This window comes from Phacochoerus africanus, chromosome 12, assembly GCF_016906955.1.
Source record: "Phacochoerus africanus isolate WHEZ1 chromosome 12, ROS_Pafr_v1, whole genome shotgun sequence".
Taxonomy (NCBI): domain Eukaryota; kingdom Metazoa; phylum Chordata; class Mammalia; order Artiodactyla; family Suidae; genus Phacochoerus; species Phacochoerus africanus.
Window position 1 is genome coordinate 58,191,409 of NC_062555.1, and position 24,578 is coordinate 58,215,986.

General features: G+C 34.2%; 1 protein-coding gene across 1 annotated transcript in view; it reads left to right on the top strand.

Annotated features, from left to right (window-relative positions):
* DNAJC1 (DnaJ heat shock protein family (Hsp40) member C1) overlaps positions 1–24,578 on the top strand; it is a 198,800-nt gene that overhangs the window by 23,355 nt on the left and 150,867 nt on the right. The window lies entirely within an intron of this gene.

Genomic DNA, 24,578 nt, shown 5'->3' on the forward strand with positions numbered 1-24,578 from the left:
TTGAGTTCAAAAGAGAAGTATAAAGAGATATCTGTGCTTCTTCTTCAAGTCATACAGATGCTTGTGTTAAATTAATAATTACTACTTTTGGAAACCATTTTTCCTTCAGAATTTTATTTTAATTTATGTCATCATTTTTGTGTTTATAAAATAAGGGCATGAATTCTTAAAGAAAACCTGTTAATAGTTGCTTTAGAGAAACTGAGCTTTGTAGATTAATTAATTAGACTATACTGCAACTTTAAGCTAAATTATATGTTTACTTGGCACAGTCTATTATTTCATTTTTCTTTTCATTTTTTTACATTTGGTAGTTTTCTTTTATAAAAAAATCACCAAGATAAAGTCCTGACTCTTGCCTGGCATTTAGGTACTAAGTACTCTGATTTGCATTTGTGAGCATGAGAGTGTGTGAAGGGAGTGACAGGCCAGCCAGGTGAGTGTCCACCACAGTCCCTCCCTCCCTACAAAGAATCCTGGGTGCCCTGGCTTATTCCTGAGAGCAGTTCTAGAGTTATCACTGCTCCTTTCTTCTGTTCCTTGCCATTGTTCCTATTTCTTCTTTACCGATGCTGCTTGTTTTGATGTGTTGCTTTTACAGTGGTTGTGTTGGTGTGTTTTGAAAGAAAAGAGAAGTAAGGGAACCTAGTAGGCAGCCTGCATTCAAGAAAAGACAGAGAAAGGCAGTGATGCTGTCCTTTCTTCCTACACTGATTTTAACACAGCCATAGTAGTCAATAAACAGCCTCTGTAGTTAAATGAAGGCTAAATTCTCCAGCTTTTTTGCCTTTTGTTACTCATCCAGAAAAACCAGAACTAGGAAAAGTGCCTAATTCCTAAAAGCAAATGTAGCTTTTTCAAATGGTACTGATTGTTGTTGGGTTAGGAAATACAGTGTGTATTCCTTTAAACCCCACTTCGAAAATATCTGTTGGCATTTTCCCAGTATTTGATTACATTTAAAAATTATTGCCCTTAAGAATTTCCCTCTGTGGCCCAGCGGGTTAAGAATCCAAGTGCAATGGCTCAGTCACTGCAGAGGGTTTGATCCCCAGCCCAGCACACTGGGTTAAAGGATCTTGCATTGCTGTAGTTTTAGCTTGGATTCAAACCCTGGCCTGAGAACTTCTTTGTGCTGGGAGTTCAGCCATAAATATATGTATATATGTGTCTGTATAGCTATATATATATAGCTATTAGTGTGTGTGTGTGTATATATATATGCTATTAGGATTCAGTGATAACTAACATGGCCAAAAGAAGATTTGGCATGAAATTTTAGCTGATAGTAGGATCGTATTGGTTCCTTCAGGAGCTATGGGTAAAAGGGAACAGAGTGTTAGGATTAATGAATGAATATTATATGGGTTGCCTTAACTTACTATTGAACGGTTATATACTTTTATTTTTGATACTCCTATATATCATAGGAGTAAGGCCTTCTACATATGCCTGACGTTTTTTGTTTTTGTCTCTCTCTCTCTCTCTCTTTTTTTTTTTTTGTCTTTTGAGGGCTGTACCTGCGGCATATGGAGGTTCCCAGGCTAGGGGTCCAATCGGAGCTGTGGCTGCCGGCCTATGCCACAGCCACAGCAACACCACATCCAAGCTGCGTCTGTGAGCTACACCACAGCTCACGGCAACACCGGATCCTCAACCCACTGAGCAAGGCCAGGGATCGAACCCACAACCTCATGGTTCCTAGTCGGATTCATTTCCGCTGCGCCAGGATGGGAACTCCTACATGTGCCTAACAATTCACAACATTGTCATTACCAAATATTTGCATGCCTAGTATGTGATACTTTTTTAGGTTTATAGAGTGTGTGGAAGATATATCCTTGCTCTCAAATACAGATAGTTTAAAAAAGATATGGTGGAGTTCCCGTCATGGCTCAGTGGAAATGAATCTGACTAGTATCCATGAAGACACAGGTTCGATCCCTGTCCTTGCTCAGTGAGTTAAGGATCCAGTGTTGCCGTGAGCTGTGGTGTAGGTTGCAGACAAGGCTCAGATTTGGCATTGCTGTGGCTGTGCTGTAGGCCACAGCTCCGATTTGACCCCTAGCCTGGGAACCTCCATATGCCCCAAGTGTGGCCCTAAAAAGATGGATGGGTGGATGGATGGATGGGTGGATGGAAGGAAGGAAAGAAAGAAAAGCAAGCAGTATTTTGGAGTCAGGAAGATAAATACAATTTCCAGTAATAAACTTATTACTGTCTTTTAAAAAATCTTATGCACACCTTCAAGATACAAAGTTTCCCTTATACTAATAAATTATGATTATAGCTCTAACTGCTTTTGCAGCAGCTGATTGATTTACAAACCTGTTCGGTGCACATTAGGATTTCCCTATTACATTTTTGTCCACTTAAATATGTTACTCTTTTCCTAATTTCCCCCTAATTTGTCTAGAAGAAATTTAAAGTCAACCTAACCTAAAAACAAAACAAAACAAAACAAAAACCTTTAGTCCAAAAAACTTGAGTCATAATCAATTCATAGTTTAATAAAGGACATGTGTAGTTTGAATTTCTGGATAACCTCTCTTTCTTTGAAAGTGTTCCTTAATTAAATCCAGATGAGAGCAGCAAGAAAGGTATTCAGAGCAGTAAATAAAATGGATGTGCTTCATGGAATTTGTAGAATTCATCAATACATGTAACAATGATTTATAATTGCATTTGGTCCTAACACATATCAGTGTACCTCTAACCAAGGCACAGTAAGATAGCTAGTATAAAACGCTAAGGTGAAAGGGTTAATTGGCCTTGCACAGTTCAATTTGCCACTCTAGTGGCACTTTCTGTTGTCTGTGTAAACAGAATTGCTAAGTACTTTCCCACTAAGCTGCCACCCTTTTATTTATACAGTTGACCCCCCAATGAGGAATGGATCAGTTTACCACTCGTTAGGCCTTTTCTTCCTGCCTTTTCAGCCCACTTCATGCCCCCCTAGCTGTGGCTACATACCTCCCTAATCTTTCCTTAGTCCTTATGATTTGTGTGGGTATGTTCTTCCTAGCTGCTTTTTTCTCTCTTATTCATTGATTTAAGTGTATGGGTATGTACACGTGATTCTGCTCATCCGTACTTCATTCTTTCTCACCTCTCTTCTCATTCATTCATCATCTTCTCTTTCATTCATCCAATTCCTATGTCAAAACTAGATGCAACTCTGAGGTTTTTTTTTTCTTCCAAATAACGTTTAAATTTTTGTTTTGTTTCGGTGTTTTTGGTCTTCTAAGGGCCAATCTGCAGCATATGGAAGTTCCCAGGCTAGAGGTTGAATCTGAGCTGTAGCCACTGGTCTATACCAGAGCCACAGCAACACCAGATCTGAGCCACATCTACAACCTACACTGCAGCTTGTGGCCATATCAGATCCTTTACCCACTGAGTCATGCCAGGGATCAAACCTGTATCCTCACAAGACAGTGTCGGGTCCTTAACCCTCTGAGCCACAATAGGAACTCCTCCAGTTTTTTTTTTTTTTCCTCTATTTTAAACAGTGCCACAGTGAACAGCTTTACAGATGTCTTGTACATGTTGCTCCAATTTTTTAGAGCAGTGTTTTCCGAACAGCAGGTAGTGAAATCAGTTTAGTAGGTTGAGATCTGCATTTTGAAAAGAATAGAATGTAATAGAAAGTGTCAGAGTAAAGGCTACTTATTTTTTCATGAAAGGTACATCACAACTCTGAACACAATTGCATGAAAGGTACTTCCTACTGCAGGTCTCAATCAGATACATATTTTGTACTGTGTATCTACTCCCTATTTGGTTGATATACCCAGATCTGGATTAACTGGATTTTAGGCTACATAGTATTTTGAATTGTTTTGGATGCGCCAAATTACTTTTTGTAGTGGCTACATTAATTTACGCTGACTAAACCCTAATCAGTATTTGATATTCTAGTCAGAGTTTTATATTTTCTATATTCTTAAGGGTGAAAAATTCCACCTTATTTTAATTTTCATTTTCAGTAGTGAAGTTGAGCATAACTTCCTTATTACCAAAAAGAAAAATATTAAGATCCACCTAGTTGGTAGATTGCTATTCTTGTAAATCATGTTTCAAGCTAGCGAAAGCTTCATCTCCACAATCTTTGCTAGTACTTTTTTTTTTTTTTTTAAAGTAGTGGGCTTAAAACCATGTGACCTTAGTAGGTAATTACTACTAAATATAATTTTGTTAACCAGGCCACATTATGTTACATTCAGGTTTGTCTCAAATTTGCTTTGAAACACAATTCTCCTACCCAATATGAGCAACTTTGGGTATAACAGCATATTTGTGGAATACTGATATCCCTAAGTATATGGATTTAGATTCATTTCAGCAGAATTCTATCATGCCTAATTCTTCTGTTGTAGGAGAGGAGTTCTTGGCAAGTGCTAAGACATAGTTCATCCCTTTGTTAGGACCACTGTGGACTGATAAGATCTTAGTATTGAGCAGAACATTAGAAAATAATTTTAGTTTAATTATTATTAGTTATCTACCTTCTGTTTCATTTTCTCTGGTAATGGAGATATCGTCACTTTCTTTATAGACAGTCTTTCATTATTAGTGTTGGTTATTAAAATTAAACCTGATACCTGTCAGTTTTATTCACTGGTGCCTTCAGGAGTCACATAGGAAAGACCGTACTTCTATAATTATGACAGTTCAATATTAGAAATGATAGAATTTCTTCTTTGTTAATGGGAATTTTTATTTTCAGAGAATTGAGAGACCAGAACACACAACCAATAATACAACCAACAACAATGCACACTCACACTAATATCATTTCTGGGTTTATTACTTCCTAAGGCTTATTCTATAAAATGCCAGTTTTTAATATTTCTTCACTTCAGTTGAGTATGTGGTTTGTAAAGTTAAACAAAATTGGAAGCTGATTTGGAAAATGATGTTATATTTTGAAAAGCCTTTCAGCTTTTTTTTTTTTTTTGAAGCAAAATCTTTCTATTAGAATGTATCATGATATTTAGGTGACCTGGTTCTGTTTTCACAGTGAAATTACCCCATTTTTGTTTTCTTGGTGTAGAACATGAAATATGCCAGCAACTATTCTCCAGACAGGGCAGAAGTAGTTCTGGATTAAAACCTGTTGGTGATCATCAGTCCCTTTTATGCTGCCCATGGCAGTGGCCTCCTGACGCTCTTGTAGAGCAAGTAATGTTTTATACTAGACAAATAAGAATTCTTTATAGGAATGCTTGAACAACCAGTGTTACTCTTGAGGGGAAACAGATTAGATTAATTTAATTTATAGTTTGGTTTATTTTCAAGGCTCAGTATTTTTCTCATTTAAATTAATTGCATGCTCAAACATCATTCACACTTAGCACTTGCCTTCAAAATGTGGTGAGTCTGCTTCTTAATTTTAAGAAAGTTAGGAGTTTCCATCGTGACACAGTGGAAATGAATCCGACTGGGAACTATGAGGTCATGGGTTCAATCCCTGGCCTCATACAGTGGGTTAAGGATCTGGCGTTGCCGTGAGCTGTGGTGTAGGTTGCAGACGTGGCTCAGATCTGATGTTCCTACGGTTGTGGCGTAGGCTGGCAGCTGTAGCTCTGTTTGGACCCCCAGCCTGGGAATCTTCCACATGTCACTGGTGCGGCCCTAAAAAGCAAAAAAATAAAATAGTTAATTAAAATAAAGTTATATTCAATGCATTTATTTTAGATTTAAATATATACTCTCAAACAGCAAATTTATGGAATACTTAGCACTTGAATAAAGCTATAATCACTAATTTCTTTTTTTAATTTTTTATTATGATTTACATTGTTCTGTCAGTTTCTGCTGTACAGCACAGTGACCCAGTCATACATCTATACACACTCTCTCATCTTCCATCATGTTCTATCACAAGTGATTGGACATACTTCCTTGTGCTATACAGCAGGACCTCATTGTCTATCCAATCTAAATATAACAGTTTGCATCTATGAACTCCAAACTCCCAGTAAATCCCAATCCCTCCCCCTCCCCCTCAGCAGCCATAAGTCTGCTGTGCATGTCTGTGAGTCTGCTTCTGTTCTATAGTTAGGTTCATCTGTGCCATATTTTAGATCCCATGTGTAAGTCATATGGTATATGTCTTTCTCTTTCTGACTTCCTTCACTTAGTATGAGAATCCCTAGTTCCATCCATGTTGCTACAAATGGCATGATTCTTTTCTATGGCTAAGTACTATTGCATTGTGTATTGTACCACATCTTCTTAATCCATTCAACTGTCAGTGGATATTTAGATTGTTTCCATGTCTTGGCTGTTGTGAATTGTGCTGCAATGAACATAGGGATACAGGTGTCTTTTTGAATGGAAGTTTTGTCCAGATGTATGCCCAGGAGTAGGATTGCTGAATCATGTAGTATTTCTATATTCAGTTTCTGAGGAACCTCCGTACTGTTTTCCATGGTGGTTGTACCTATTTACATTCCCGACAGTACTAGAAGGTTCTCTTTTCTCCACACTCTCTCCAGCATTTGCTATTCATAGTTGTATTAATGACGGCCATTCTGAACTGTGTGAGGAGGTAGTTTTGATTTGCATTTCTCTAGTAATTAGTGATGAGCATTTTTTCATATGCTTGTTGGCCATCCATATGTCTTCTTTGGAGAAATGTCTATTTAGGTCTTCTGCCCATTTTTCAATTGGTTGTTTTTTTTGCTGTTGAATTGTTTGAGTTGTTTGTATATTTTGGAGATTAAGCCCTTGTCAATTGCATCATTTGCAACTATTTTCACCCATTCCGTAGGTTGTCTTTTTGTTTTTTTACGGTTTCCTTTGCTGTACAAAACCTTGTAAGTTTGATCAGGTCCCATTGGTTTATTTTTGTTTTTATTTCTATTGCCTTGGGCAATATAAGAGCTAATTTCTAATGGAGTTTTTGGTGTTAAATTCTGTCTTTTCTCTGAGACAGTGCTATTCAAAGTGTGGATTACGGGCCCATTGGTTTGTGAATTGTTTGTGACTTGTTTGCACAGAAATTGAGAGTAAGCATTTAGAAATTTTTAAAGTGATTTGACACATTTTATGCCTATTGAATTAAATAATAAAATTTGTAGTTATAGTTTCTATATCCTTATGTTAAAATTTATTTACTCCATAATTCTTATATATTTTATGTTTAGAAGTCTCCTTGAAAGCAAAACAAAGATTAGGTCACACTCCGTATCAATAAGCAACTACAACAGAGTGGAGCTCTTAATCTTATTCAGATGTGTATTAAATAAAGGAGATAAAGGGAAAGGGGGGAGATGGTGAGCCTAAATTGTAGTATCCAGGTCCTGAAAACTTTTCTGAGAACATTTTCTTTTGTATTTGAGATCTGTTTACATCATGTATTTAGTCATGCTGTCTCATCTTCTGTCAATATGCTCCAGTTACTCTCTCCAGTTATAACCATCCAGCTTCCTCTAAAATTCTCAAGTTCTAAAGTTTGAGAATTTTTAGTGCTATACGTCTGTGCCATTTGCTCTTTAGTTTTAATGATTAATTTCAGTAAATGTACTTTGAATAATAACATCAGACTCTCAGTTCAGAATACTTTCCAAATGAGTTTTAGAGGAGTTTCTGATGTGAGCAGAAATCAGTTATGATAAGTTTGGGTTTTTTTAAAGTATAGCATATCTTATATTTCTCGAAGGAAAGAGCTTAAAAAATGACTGTTAGGTTTCTCAAACTACATACTAAGCTAGTAGTTCTTTTTTTTTTTAAGTTATTATTTCTTACTTAAAAGTTCACATTGTATTTTCCAGGTATCCTTTTCTTTTGATTTCTCATAGGCCTGAAATGTTTCTCTTAAGTTAGTCCTTATAAATATGTAGCAAAGAGAAGGACAAGATAGGAATCTTCAAAATGATTTTAGCTTCTAAAGGTGAAATCGATTGTTAAGATAAACAATTTAGGAGTTCCTGTCTGGCTCAGTGGAAACAAATGTAACTAGCATCCATGAGGACACAGGTTCAATCCCTGGCCTCGCTCAGTGGGTTAAAGAACCAGCATTGCCGTGAGCTGTGGCGTAGGTCACAGACACACCTTGGATCTGATGTTGCTGTGGCTGGGGTGTAGGCCAGCAGATACAGCTCCAATTCAACCCCTAGCCTGGGAACCTCCATATGCCGCAGGTGTGGCCCTAAAAAGGCAAAAAAAAAAAAAGATAAATAATTTATTGTTTAACAAAAGTAAAAGATATACAAATAACTTATTTCACTCCTAGTTATTATTGAGTTTTGATGAGCCAAATCTGATTAAAGGAAAACAATCATTAGTGGTCTTTTTTCCTAAATACCTCTAAACAACTTGTAAAATTAAAGGCATTATGCCACATGTATGTTTAGACATATATTATATATACTTCTGTGGCCAGAGTCATATCAGGATTAACTAAAATATTTATTCTAATTAGTATGGAATACAAGTTTAGAAGCTGTATTAGAGACCTTTATCATGATATAAAATATATGTGGGAGGTTAAAAGTATAGAGAAAAATTAGGGTATCAGGAAAAAATATCTCAAAATATTTAGGATAAGATTGCAAACTCTTAGGCTGCTAATTTTATCTTTTCTTCCTACCATACTAACTATCCCTGAGAAAATAGTTTTAGGAATATTTTGTGTGAAAGTAGCACAGCAGAAATCAAATCAACTCCATATTCTGTTGTAGTCCTTGTTTGAAAATACATCATTGGTCTGTCAACTTTAGATAGAGATGCTGGCTTAGGAAGGAGTCTGTCATGATTTACAAAGGAAAACATTCATTATGGAAGGGCAGGGACAAATATTTGAATAGGATTGCAAGTACTTTCTCTCCTCTTGATAAATTTCAAATCCTTTATTTAAAAATGTTTAGTAGTCTGTCTTGTAACTGAGAATTTCCTGTTTCTATTTTCTTTCTGGTTCTAGTGCTACTTCTGCGTTTTCCCCTTTTAAAAAAAAATTTGTATTTTATACTTATAGGGAAACGTGCAATTTTTTTGTTGTTTTCTCCTAAGCTCCTTTAAACAACTTACTATAAGAGGGAAAAGGGACTATTAATTTGTTAGATAACTTAGCTTTCCAAATAATAAAATTTGGAGGGCCACAAAAAAGAGAATTTACCTAATTCATAGTGTTCATTCCATTTTTATTTCATAGTACAAAATTATTTATATAACTTTGAACTACATTATTTTTTACTTTGCAGTAAATCTGCCCAATCAAGAAAAGTTAGAAATATCAAAATGCCAAGTAGCCAAAAAATGCTAATAGAAATCAATGAGATTGTTAAAATTTTTCATGGTAACAATGATAACTTAAGAAATTAACTTAAATACCTAAAATATTTTTAGTTGTTATCCCAGCCTTGCAAATTATGTATAGGTTATAATGAGAAAACCAGGAACTGAGTAAATTGGAAACTCAGCAGAAAACATCATACTTTGGAATCTGAAAAAAGCAGGAAAATGCCAGTGCTATATGATCTGGGTTAAACATCAGCTTTTTATCCTGCATAATGCATAAGCTCCTGGACAGAAGATGAGATTGGGAGGAGAGGGGCATGATTTCATTGATGTTATATCTGAAGCTCAATATTAAGATATCCTGTAGTGAATTATATAGAAAGCACTGGTTTTGTAATCACAACATGTTGTACCACTATTTTGTGTATTACTTACACGGAAAGCATACTGTCAAAGCTTTTTACCATTTAGAATTATCATGTTTATCAAAAGAACTCTAACAGAATTACTAAGATGTAGATCTTATTATTTATAACTCTTGCACATACCTGAAAATGGAAAATGTATGTGAAATAAATTGGTTAAAGGATTGTTAAAGTTCCCTACATTCAGAGCCCAACCCTTTTGAAACACTTTTTGACCCAGTCACTGATAATTAGTTTTTCCACATGGAGTCTTGCATTTCTGAAAAAGAATCAGGAATCATTTGTGCTCAGTTTCTAAGCCAACTTGGTAATTATGAGGAGCTAACCTAACCTATGAAATCCATTTTGGAAATGCTGCTAAATAGGTCCTGTTTTCCCCACCTTGCCCCTCTCCTCATGATTGTTAGGTTCTTAGGAATTAAAAGGAGAGTTCCAGGATTATTTCTAGGATTTTTTGATAATACAAATTCTGCAAGTCTTGGGACTAGTGCCTTGGAGGTTTGCGTGTGCATGGGGAATAGCACCTGCCTCGTTATTGTCACTTAGAATTCCTATAATAGCCACTGTAGTACACCAACAATTTTAAGATTTGCCCTGAACTTAAAGAGTTTCAAGTGTGGGGGGAATGTTTATTTTAAAAGCAGGCTGGCTAAGAGCTTAGAGTTGGGTTGCTCTAATAATTACTAATTGTGTGATCTTGGGTAAGTAGCATAAAGACTCTAAATCTTAGTTGTCTCATTTGTGAGATAAGGAGCCCTTACCTTAGAAGATGGTTGTGAGGTTTCAGTATGATGATGCGTGTAGAACATACTGTTTAATAAGTGTTATTACTTTATCTTAGTTTTTGTGAGAATATACTTTTATTGAGCTCCTTCTGTATTCTTTTACATATGTATGCTTTTACTTTGAAGGAAGTAGTGACTTGTGGAGAAGAAAAGATACTGATAAATTTAGGTGGCAAATGGCTGAGTGAAAATTCTGGAAAAAATTCTAATGGAACTTTCATTTTTGGTGCAACGTAAAATTATTAAATGTGCATTTATAACTAAAGGAAGGTATTTACATAATGGGTCATTTTGGAAACTTGACACTAAGTTATTTCTCTTGTTTTAGAAGATTATTAATGATTTTAAGTTGTAGATTTTGAAATGCTGCATTTTGTAACCATTGTAAGAACTTAGATCTATTGACATATTTTGTAACTTTAGGGTTTTGATCTGTGATCATTCAATGAACTATTGCCACCTTGCACAGCTTAAAAGAGTAGGCAGTAAATATGGTTTGTAATGTGGTGGAATGATCCTCTGAATTGAAACTATTCTATTTGAAACTGAATAAAAAAGGAGAAAAATTAAATGCATTGCCCAGCTGGCCTAAAGTTAGCATTCCTTAGAGTGTCAAAACTTGCCTATCCCAGCCTGGTTGTTTGATAGAGAGGCAAAAACATCTCCCCTGAGAGTTTGTAACCAGGAGTGAGTCCTCATATAAATTGGTGGTTCTAAGTTAGATTACTTATGTAGGATGAAAACTCAGGTGGGGAATTTAATTTGAGGTAGTCTCTAATTGGCACAAGGGTCTCTTGTGCTAGTTATCCACCACGACTTTCTGGGTTATAGATGAATATGTATAGCTTATAGCTGCCAAGCTGGCAACTACTTTCACTAACGTCCCTTGAATGTTGGTATAGCCAAGCTAAGGTTTTGGCAATGGATTATAAACAGAAGTTATATGTGGCACTTCTCTGTCTTGCCTTAGGAAGGAATGTCTGTATACATAGCCCTCCTTTCCCCCTGCTCCACACCCCACCTATTTCCGTCTTGCGTGCTGAGAGTTGACAAAAGCTCGAGCTGGCAGAATTTGGACATAGAGATTGTAGTATGTGTTGAGCTTCAGCTATGCATGGCTTATTTCTAGACTATTACATGAGAAGGAAATAATCTATTTTATTTAAGTCACTATATTTTAGCATCTCTAATGCCCTTTAAAGAATAAACAGATTTGCAAAAGACCATTAGTACCAGTATAAATTTTTAAAGATGGAAATAAGAACTTAGTGAATAAATTAAAAGAACCAGGGCCCAATGGAGAAATGGTTGATTCCAGGGCTGGGTCAGGAAAAAATAGAAGGTGAATCTAGAACACTGTGGTGCAGGAGAATAAGAAGGTGCTTAAAATATTATAAGGTTAGGAGAGTGCTCTGTAAATTTTTTTGTTGATTTGGATTTTTTTGTTTTTTTGTCTTTTAGGGCCACACCTGTGGCATATGGAAATTCCCACACTGTGTCAAATTGGACCTGCAGCTGCAGGCCTACACCACAGCCACAGCAACACAGGATCCTTAACCAACTAAGGGCCAGGGATTGAACCCATATCCTCATGGATACTAGTTGGGTTTGTTACCATGAGCCATGATGGGAGCTCTGCTCAGTAATTTTTTTAAAAAAATGAACAAATGATACATGTAATGACATGGATAAACCTCAAAAACAAGCTCAACAAATGAAGCCAGATACACAGAAATTATATAAAATTTATGAAATTTCTAGAAAAGATTAAAGAGATAAAAGGTAAACCTATGTTTGGAGTTCTCTTGTGGCACATTGGATTAGGGATCTGATGTTGTTACTGTAGCAGCTCTGGTAGCTGCTGTGGCACACGTTTGATCATTGGCCCAGGAACTTCCACAAACCACGGGCACGGCAAAAAAAAAAAAAGAATCTCTGTTTGCCTTGGGTTGGGAGTTGGAGTTGGGGTTGACTGCAGAGGCATTTGAGAAAATGTTTGGGATGACAGAGGTATTATAAAACTGGATTGTGATGAAAGTTGCACAACTGAGTAAATTTATTTAAAAAGTCATCAGATTGAATACTTAAGATGTGTGAATTATCTGTAAATTTTTCAGTAGTGCTGTTTAAAATATTTGAGAGGTACTGTAGAAAAATGATGGAGTGGCAAAAGTAAATTAAACATAGCAAAAGAAAAAAGCCAGTGGTAAAGTAGCAGGCTTTCATTATGGCTTCTATACATCAAATAGACTTAGGAGTAAAATTTGAGCCTTCTTCAATTTTGAGGAAAGTTTAAGAGGTTGCACATCTTGCTATTGATCAATATTCTTACACTGGTGATTAGAATAATTCACTATTCCTTCATTCAACAGTGATTTATTGATGGTTTGCTATGCGCCTGGCACTATTTTAGGAACACAGCGTTGGACAAAGCAGACAAAATTCCTGCTCTTATGGAGTTCACATTCTAGAGGAAGAGAATGACAATAAATTGGTGATTTTGCACACACACAGATAGTTAAAATGCTTTGGAGACATGTTGGGGGAGGGCTGTGATTCTGAGCAGGATAGTCAAGTGAGCCGTAATTGAAAGGGGGACATTTGAACAAAGGTGATATTCCTCCTGGAGGAGGAAGGTTGTGAGCCATGAGAGGAGGGGAGTCCATTTCAGGCAGAGAGATTGACACATGTAAAGGTTCTGAGCAGGACTGTGCCTGTGTGTGTTCAAGAAACATCAAGGAGTTGTGAGTGTGGAAAAAGCCAGAGGGAAAATTGTTGGAGTTGAGATCAGAGAGATAATGAGAGATCAGGTCCTGCTTACTTTATAGGCCTTTTAAAGGACTTGGAGATTTTAATGTGATTGTAAAACCTTTGGCTTTTGGGGGGAAAAAAAAGTGTGGTAAAATATATAAAACAAAAAATTTGCTATTTTAACCTTTTTTATTTTTACTTTTCATGGCCACACTTGCAGCATATGGAAGCCCAGACTAGAGGTCAAATCGGAGCTACAGCTGCTGGCCTACACCACAGCCACAGCAATGCTGGATCCCCAACCCAATGAGCAAGGGCAGGGATAGTACCCACATCCTCATGGATACTAGTCAGATTAGTTTCCACTGAGCTATGGTGGGAACTCCCCATTTTAACCATTTTTAAGTGTGCAATTCAGTGGCATTAAGTACATTCACAGTGTTGTAGAACCCTAACCACCATCTGTTTCCAAAGTTTTTCATCACCCCTAAACTGAAACTCTGAATATATTAGGCAGTAACTTCCCATACTCCCTCCCCCAGACCTGGTAGCCTCTAATCTGTTTTTTGTCTCTCTGAATTTGCCTATTCCAGCTACTTCACATAAGTGGAGTCATACAGTATTTGCCCTTTGTAGCTGGCTTATTTCACTTAGCATAGAGTTTTCAAGGTTCATTCATTCTGTAGCATGTATCAGAACTTCTTGCTCAGTAATTTTCCACTATTTTACATTCATCTGTTGATGAACTTGGGTTATTTCCACCTTTTGGCTATTGTGAATAATGCTGCCAGCGACATTGGTTTACACATATCTGTTTGAGTCTTTGTATTTAGTTTTTTAGGGTATATACTGAGAAGTGGAATTGTTGATCATACTGTAATATGATGCTTAACTAATTGAAGATCTGTCATACATACCGTTTTCCATAGTGGTTGTACTGTTTTACTCTCTCATCATCGATGTATAAGGGTTCCAATTTCTCTACATCCTCATCTACACTTACTGTATTTCATTTTTTAAAAATAGCCATCCTCGTAGTTCTGAAGTGGTATCTATTATAGTTTTGATTTACATTTCTCTAATTATTGCTAATGTTGAGCATCTTTTCAGATACTTTGGCCATTTGTATATCTTCCCTGGAGAAATCTTTTCAAGACATTTACCCATTTTTTTTAACATGATTATTTTGTCTTTTAATTGTTGAGTTGCAGGAGTTATGTATTCTGGATATTTACCTGTTATCAGGTATATGATTTGCAGATAGTTTCCCTCTTCTGTTGCTTTTTCACTCTTTTGATAATGTCTGTTCATTGATGTCATTTGTTTTCTATAGCTTATGTTTTTCTATTCCTTGATTTCTCCATTACTGCCTGGCTTTGTATTTGGTTGATTTGTGTGTGTGTGTGTGTTGCACCATTTTTATTCTCTTCTTTAAAAAAATTTTTTTTAGTTATTTCTTGGTGGTTACTTAGGTTGTTAAAACTAGCTTGTTGTTAAGTTTAAGACATTAATTGCAATCACTAAGGACTTGGACTTCCTATCTGAGTGAAAGGGAAAGCTGTTGGAGGTTTTTGACTGGATCTGTTTTTTGTTTCAGTCTGGCTGTTGTGCTGAAAACATACTGTTGAAGGAAGGGGCCTGGCAAGGGCTGACGTCAGGAGCTGTGTTAGAAGTTTTTGTAATGATCCAAGCAAAAAAAGGGATGGTTGTTTTGGACTCTAGTGGTAATGGTAAAGGTGTGAGTGTTCAGATTCTGAGTATAACTTAATAATAGAACCGTCAGGATTTGCTAATGAATTGGATGTGGACTGTGAGAGAAAGAGGGGTCAAGGGAGACACCAGAATTTTTTGGAGAGTGGATTTCTGTTTGGATATAGAATTTCATTGGGGGATAGAATTCCAAATTTTAAGAGATCTACATAAAATGGATTTTTCATCAATTTTTTAAAAGTGTATTCCACATGCAGGAGAAACTAAAACATCTCAAGGATATATACATTTATATGTTGACTTTCTGTTTTGTTTGTTATTAAACTGTCAGGATATATATTGAAGTCGATTCCTTATACCTTCCATGTATACTGTTTGCAAGACCATGCTTTATTGAGAATAATGATCATTAAATACTGCAAGATTGAAAACTGACAACGGAAGAAAGGAGGGAAAGGAGGGAGTAAGGGAGGGAAAGTAAAAAAAGAATTCAGTTATATTTATAGCATCCTTACCAAATGAGCAAAGCATGTTAATGACTTTTTGAAAAAACTTTAGCAAAGTCATTATCCAAAAAAAATTTTTTGCTGCTGAATCTGATATTTAAATACAATCAGAAAAACCTCATCCCTTCCATTTACATGAATGTTCGGAAAAAGCAAATCTACAGAGATAGGCGTAGAGATCTTTTTGAGGTACTGGAAATATTCTAAAACTGGATGATGATAACCTTGCACAGCTCTTTGCATTTACGAAAAAACCATTGTGTACTTCAGACAGATTGCTTTTATGATTTGTGCTCTAAGTAAGCTGTTTAAAAATGTAAATGTATCAAAAAGAAAATTAAACCCTCATTCCTTGATCATTCTGATTCATATTTTGATACTTAAGGGGAATATTTTTGTTAAACTTTTTAAATCCAATTATAGTTTTAATTTCATTCCCTACTTATGTATTTTATGTATTTAAAATAGTGTATGTTTTGTACAGTGGTGTTCTCAATTAAATGTGTCCAATAATAAGCTAAATCCCTGGTAAAAACAAATGTTAAGTAGCATATTGTGTATGAAAATGAATATTAACATCAAAGCCCAGCAAAGCAATACATAAATGGAAAAAAAGTGTTAATTATAAGTTCTTTTTTTAATACAAGGAATTATAAGTTCTTTTTTTAAATATAAGGAATATGTTTTGGTTAATGGTGATATAAAGTGGAAGATTTCTACGTGTATACATATATGAAAGTAAATTCATTTAAAAAGAAAAAGATCTAGGAGTTCCCTTGTGGTGCAGTGGGCTAAGGATCCAGTATTGTCACTGCTGTGGCTTGGGTTGCTGCTGTGGCACAAGTTTGATCTCTGGCCTAGGAACTTCTATATGGCCTTAGCACAGCCAAAAAAAAAAAAAATCTAGAGGGATGTATATGCACCAAACTGATAACCATAATTACTTCTACTGAGGGAATGGGGTTTGCCAGGGAGGATAGTTAAGGGGGATGTTTTACTCTATGTTACTTAAATTTTTGTGTGTGTGTTTATTCATGCATTACTTGTATAGCTAATAGATAGCAAAAGTACAAAGACTTAACTAAAAAGAAGGAGTTCCTGTTGTGGCGCAGTGGAAATGAATCTGACTAGCATTCATGAGGATGCAGGTTTGATCCCTGGCCTCACTCATTGGGTTAAGGATACATCATTGCTTTGAGATGTAGAATAGGCTGCAGATGCGGCTGTGGTGTAGGCTGGCAGCTACAGCTCCAATTCGACCCCTCGCCTGGGAACTTCCATATGCCATGGGTGCAGCCTTAAAAAAAAAAAAAAGCAACAACTACAAAGAAAAAAAAGATCAGAACCTAAATGAAGGCAGTGAGAATAGAGAAGGTAAAAATGTGAAAAATATTTGGTTGCCAAATTGATATAGTACAAAATCATTGCAGAGATCAACAGAGGATAGATAAGTAAATTATACTGAATTAACTAAATGGAACTATGAACATTACTTGAACACAAACATTATAAAAATTTTTAAATTTATGAAACAAAATAAAAAATTGATAGGTGTACTGACTAAAAGGAAAGAATATACACTGTAGTATGTACAGTTTCGTTTACAACAGTAAAAACAAGTAGGAAAATGAAGAAAAAGAAATAAAGATGACAATGAGAGAATTTAAAGTTAAATGAATGGAAGAGCACTTATTACCCTGTATTTTCTTTAAAGAATTTCTGAATAAGCAAAAGTAGTTGGAAAGAAACTTTCCTAAAATGAGGGGTTGAAAAACGTACATGGTTAAAATTATTGTAAAGAATGCTAGAACAAATAAGGATTGTTTGAAAGAAAAGTGTGCACCCACTTTTATACACATCTTTGAGCAGCACACTTGAAATACATACCACAGCTGCTGGCCTACACCACAGCCACTGCAATGCCAGATCCAAGCCACGTCTACGAGCTACCCCACAGCTCACAGCAATGCCAGATCCTTAACCCACTGAGCAAGGCCAGTGATTAAACCCACAACCCCATGGTTCCTAGTCGGATTCGTTTCCACTGCACCACGATGGGAACTCTACCTCTAGTGTCCTCTTAATTACTATTCAGTTTACTGGCATTCGAACCCATGGTTAACTAATATTTTTGTCTAAGCATAATTATTTTTATTATGAATTTTATCATGGATTTGTTTATATTTCCTATGTTAACATGGATATAACATAACATATGGGAAAACCAGTGAAAATAGCTTATGGGAAAACATCAGTAAAAAACCTGGAAAAAGATTCTTCTGGGCCTAGCAGAGAGCTTTACATCCTCTGGAAGAATCACTGCCTAGAGTGGGAGTGGGGTTGCCCAGACCAGACATGGCAGCAGGACCCCAGAACCAGCCTGATCTGAGCTGTGGACGGAAGCCCGCGGAGCAGCTTGGAGTGGACTGGTGGGCAGAAATGTATTCTTTCTGTAACCATGGCAGACACCTAGCTGGCTGGGTGCTTCTGCAGGCTTGCCTCCCTCCCATCCCTGACCCTGCACTTAATAAGCATAGCTAGGATGGTGATGTCAGAAAGAAAAAGTTTTTCCTAAAATTTGGTATCTAAAAAAACTGTAAAAAACCCAAATGTCGTTTAAAAAAATCTAACATGATGCAAAAATACATGAAGAAGTGGTATTCTCATACTTGGTCTCTCATTCCTGTTTATAAAAAGTGACTAGATTTATAAATTTGGATGAAATTTATGTATCTCTATTATTTCCTCTTTTGCCTACAAAAACCTTGTATTGTGAGATTTGCCCCTTAAGTTATATGTCATCCCCTAAATAGTAAGACTTAGAATTTTTCTATCCTAAACCATCTGTAGATTTAAAATTTTCTGTATTGTGGTAATTAATTTAAAATTGAGGAAAACGAATTTCAGATTAATTGGTCATCACTTGTTTCTGCAGTGTTAGATTAAATAATCTTATATCAGTGATTTTCAACTGGAGGATTTTCAACCCTCTGATCCTCCCTCTCCCAGACATTTGGCAATGTCTAGAGACATTTCTGGTTATATAACCGGGGCGGGGGGGAGGGGTCATGTTAATGGCATCTGGTGGTAGAAGCCAGGGATGCAGCTAAACATCCTGCAATATACTGAACAGCATTGCCATCCCCTCACCCCTGGCAGAGAATTGTCTGGTCCAATATGGCAGTAGTGCCAAGATGGAGAAAACCTGCCTTATATGAAAGTGAGGACTACCCAGACAGACTACTTACTTCATATCTCATCCCTACCACTCACTGTGAGACTGTGAGTGGTTATTTAACTTCTCTGTGCCTCAGTTTCCTTATCTATATAATATTAATAGTACCTATTTTATAGGGTTGTTGAGAGACTGTTTAATACATGTGAAACATCTAGAATAGTATCTGGCACACACTGGGAATTCAAATGTTGGCTACTATTATTAATTTATCATGGTAGTTCATTCCTACAAAATTTTCAGTTTCTCTATGATTTGTAAACATGTGTCTTAGTAAAAAATGTAAATGCAGTCAAAAGAATAAAATCAGAGTATTCTGAAATTTTCACATTACAAATATATAAAACAGAATGGTCCATTAATATCTACTTTAGCAATTTTGGTTAGTTTCTAAACACAGTTTTGAGACTTACTAAGTTAACCACATTCCTACATACTATTTCACACACAAACAATTTTTTAAAATATTTTAAAATTATGTCATGAGTGATGCATCTCACCGAGCAGCATTCTTTGAACTGAGGCGTTATTTCATTGGTCTTTTCCCCTAGGTTCTGTAGCTGTAGTTTCGTTTTGGGGATATTTTGCTATCACCACATCCTGAGAGTACAATGAGAGTGTTCAGTTTATTAAAATTGAGATTATTTTTAGAAGTAATAGAAAATCCTATTTTAATCACGTCATTTTTTTCTTTTAGTAGCTGTTGTAATGCACTATAAAATCCATTAATATTAATGCTTTGTGTTTATCACTGCTGTCCCTATTAATGAAGCAATTTGTGAACTGTATTTACATTACATATATCACTAAACTACATAATGATTTAATTCAAAGTAATTTTATATTCTTTGCAAATATAAAAATATCCAGAAAAGTTTCAGATTTACAAGTAATTACTATTTTCTAGAAACAGATAGCAAATCTATAGTCTCCGTAATTACTAAGATAATAAGTGGTACAGGAGAAAAACAAGCTCATTTCTTATACCAAAAAAAAAAAAAAGTGTGTGTAAGTGGTATAGAGTGCATACATTTTTTCTCTTTTTTTTTTCTTTCAAAGTTCAGTTTTAGTTTTTTACCACTTGATGGCAGTGATGGAGCTAGAGCTACCCCAAGAAGGTTAGGGCAGGAACTCATCATGAATAACAAAAGGGTAGATACAAAATAAATCTCTGACATTTTAATATTATTCACATTTCTAGGTGATAATACTTATATTGCAAGTGACAGTAATAGGGGGAAAAGCCTCTAGATGGAGCTTCAGTACTTTCTAAGGGAGAATATTTGCTCTATATTTGCAAATAAACACTTTATATTGTTGTACATAATGCATTGAATGCAGAATGAATTTTTTTTTTAAATAATACTTAAGGATGAATATATGTCAGTTGTAATTAGGGAATCTAATTCATGAAGTCCACCAATAATTTGAAAAAAATAGCTACTTAAGTACCCTAAATTTCTATTTCATTGTTAGTATTTGTTGAAAAAAGTATGTTAAAATTGTTAGTCAAACATTCCTAACTAGTATTAGAATGAGCCTGCATAACTAACAAGTTAGTAAGTCATTTTATTAATAAGAAATCATGTACTTAAAATCAGTATTGCACTTAATTAAGCAAGACCATCTATGTTGTTAATTGTTATGCTTATTATCACTCAACATTTCAGTTCTTAAGAGAATGTATTTTTCCAATTCAATTCCCTAATTTTTAAAAAAATTAAATCAATTTAAATTAACCCACATTTAGTAATTTTTTGTAAAATATTATTTTAAAGAATACACGTTTTAAGTAGTAAATATTCTTACTCTCATCAGATATTATTTTCTTTTGTAGTCAAATAAAAGAGTCCATTATTACTATATGTAAAAGTGTGGTGGTCATTTTCAGTAGGGGAAAAATGGGGATGTTGATGTTCTCAGTACACTGTTGCTGTATCTACTTCTTATAGAATACCTAGAAAACAGGAAACAAAAATAGTAAGTTTTCTTACCACTCTGATCACATACCATTGCTTGGATTAATTTTGACATCTTACAAATCTTTTCAGTAAGTATGTGCTATTGGTTTACAATTGGTATTTTTAGCACTCAAAATATTACCAGGAAACCATGAGTAATATTTGGTTTGATATTTATGTGAGGTAATTGCTTTTTGTTGAAAGAGAATGTATAACTGGAAAATCATATGAGAAGCATGAAAAATGATTTACAGTGGTTTTATTTCAGTTTCTTAAAATTCTTATTCTCTATTGAGACAAAAGGCTCAATAAAAGAGAGTAATTGCCAATAACTCTTTATAATTATATTGAATGATAGTGTTAGCAATAGTTGCTTTCCTTTTTAGCTAATCAAATATTGTCTAAATTAATTTCGGATTGTGTGTATATAGTCAGCTAAATGTGCAACATAGTTTGCTTGTTAATAACCTCTGTAGTAACAAAGGCCTGCATTGCCTTGTTTCTGATCTTATTAAGTTTGGGGACTCTAGTAAGAAAGAAACACATTTCAAAAGCATCTGTAATTTTTCAAACATCTCCATTTGTTATTAATACCTCCTAAACTGATGTAATTGCATTAAATTAGATTTCAATTGTGTATTGAAATAAAATTGAAAAGATGTGGTCTGTTTATCAGAGATAGGAAAACTCAAAAATCAAAAACTGTTATGCTACTGCAAATATGTATAAATGGTAACCTTGTAATAGTAGTTACTAATGAAATAAATCATTTAAAGTAGTGAAAGTTAAGATTCAACCTAAATTTTGACTTGAATCTCTCCTGACAAAGGGAAACTGAAACATTCTCCATTTCTCTGAAGCCCTTGCTTGCTCTGTGAAGAACACAGTTACATGTGTATCAAGTTAATTTTACATGTCCAACCTTTTCTAAAAGGAAAAAGAATGAAGCATGCAGTTGTTATTTGCTACGGTCAAAGAAGATTTAAAACTATCTTTAATTCGGTGGAGGAAAAATTCCTCTCTTTTACATAGGTTGCTGAGTTGCATTTTCTCCTTTTAAACCAGTATGTTGGTATTATGTAGTATCATCTATAGTATTTAAAGTCTACTTAGATTACTTTTTTATCTTGCATTCCTATCGACCAACACTTACTGTTATATTTAGGGTATTATACTCACTTTCAGTATTAGTCCTATAAACATCTTTAACGGTAACGTTGATAAGGCAAAAATAAATTAAGTAGAAAAGGACCAACTTTTCATTTCTTTTGGTAAACTAGTTTTTAAAAAATAAATTTTCCTGAAATGTAGTCTACTTAACAGGTTTTATTAAACTGTATGACAAAAGTATAATCACAAGGAAATTTGTAGGAGTTGTTATAGTGTCTAATAAAAATCTTTTGATTTATCAGAGCATTCTATTAATACACCAAAAAAAGCACTGACACAGCTCCTGCCATTTATACAGACTTTGAACGATATAGATTGTTTGTCAGTTCTTAAAATGTATCTGGACAACTCTATAATGTTATATATGTATTCTAATACTATTTGTCTTTTTACTCTTGTGTTGAAGTTTTGATTTACATTGTTATTGAATAGCTTTCAGTACTATCTAAAATATGGTCATACAGCAGCTAGAAAAACAGTTTGGCTCTCTAGTTGTTCTTTTTGTTTCAGTAAAAATTTTATTCATTTTCATATATTTTAGCATTAAAGAATTCTTATTTTATTTTACTTTTGAAAGTAAAATATATATATAATAAAATAATCTCTTTCACTTTATCTTACATCATCAGGCTATCTAAATAGCTATTGAAATACTTCCCAAAGCTTGCTTTCTTTTGAAAAAAAGAATTTTTTTAATGAAGTTGTACTACACAAATGACATCTTGGGGTTGATCTCACCCTGGATCTCCTTTCCCTAAAATTTTCATTATAAAACAGAAAAAATATATGATTACTTCTCTAATAACACCGTAACTTTTTAAACTAAAAAACAAAACATGTCAATGAAAAGTCCTTCTGAATCTAGTCTTCTCTGTGGTAATTAACACTAAATGAAAGGCCATATTAATTAATATAGGTATAATTTTATAGTACAAGCATCATTTTACTGTACTTATAAATTTTATGTTAATATTCTTTTAATTAAAGTAGCCGTGATTTATGAAACAAATTTATTTGCATCCAAATATAAGTTTGATGGCTTGCAAAAATTGTACTTGGATATCTATCTCCAAATTAATACGTAAAAAAAAATTTAGCCAGTAACCAAAAATGAAACTTCAGTATGAATTAGTAGCTTATTAATGAAGGTTAACTAAATAATGAAATCTGTGTGAGGCAAAGAATGTGTAAAGTGTGTAGAGTGGATTATATACTATATGAATATACTTAAAATATGTACGTCTGTAATAAATATTTTATACCTTGAGGATAATGAATTAATTAGTTATTAATAAGAAATAATAGTGTAAACATAAGGAATTGTGTAGAAAAATTTTCAACTTTCTAGTCATCTGTTCTATAAATGCCAGCTAGATAGTATTTTGTTTTAATATTTTGATAAGACCTTAAATAAACCTGTGTTGACTTAGTGCTCTTGTTAACATATTAATTGAACTATAGCATAAAAGTAATAAATAATAGCTAAGTAAACTTAAGTAACTGAAGATGACCTGCAAAAAGGAAACTTTATTAGGTACAGTGGTAGATGTGTGTTAAGCTGTTGTATTATGAAAATACATGTATAGGAATTAATCCAATATTTTAGGTTTTTTTAACCTACATTTTAAACTCATTCCAGACCTGATACACTGACTAGTTTAACAAAGTGTTGAAATTTAAATATTTAATTTGTGTTTGAGTATTCATCTTAGATTTTGTTAGATATTTGATTTGATAATAAATTTTCATTTTTAAAAAAATTCTTTCATTTTCCTTTGCTTTTGTTACTCAGTTTATTGAGAATGTAGCTTTGCTATAAAATGAATTTCAAAGTTCAATTCGAATGTCACCTATTCTAAGCTAAAAAGTGTCTTTTAAAATTTTTCATGGACTTGTAATAATGTTTGTTAAGAATATTTTGTCAATTTTGAAAATACATGAAATTAAGAAAAGGAGTAATGTTTTATATGTTGGATGGATATTATGTGTATGTAAAGAAACTAATGAAATAACCTTTAGGGTATTTCTAAAGTTTTTTTTCTTACAGGCTAGCATAAGTTCTGCATTTAAAAATAGGTACATTTTATCTTAATGGGTATGTTTTGATGTGATGAAAAGTCTTCCTTTAAACCCTTTTATACTAAAAAACCTTAATATGTCAGAGTTTATCTCTAAATTAAGAATACTTAAGTAATTAATCAGTTATGCTCATTTAAATACTTCATAAATAATACATAAAATGGTGTTATTCCAGAATAATAAGAATTTAAACACAAAGTGAAACTTAAGTTGCACAAGCTTGCTTGATGTGCTTTTTTACATTTAAAAGTAGTCATAACTGCTTAAAGACTTAAGAGTAGAGGATCATTCCTCTTTCTGTCTTGAATTCCTGACTTCTTGGTCATGGGTATTTTTCTCTATGTATACTAGTTCCTCTTTCTGATTCATTCTATGCAAATGATCATTACAAAAATATACGATTGTCAAGATTTTGAAGAAGAGTGTCTTGTTATCAGTGTAAGTTCTAATTTGTCTTTTAAATGCTAATTTGTTTTGACATAAAAAATTTTTTATCAAATTGTCTTTACTAGAGTCCCCTGCAAAATCCTGTAGGCTTATAGAACTGTATTTGTTACAATTAGCAAAGTAAGCCTAAATTATTCAGATAAAGAACTAGAAGTATATTATCATCATTCATAGTTTTGTTAGCTTATCAAATTATTTTCCAGATAATTGTGATTTTAATAATAATATCTAAAAGTTTATTTTGTTTTAATTTTAATTTCACA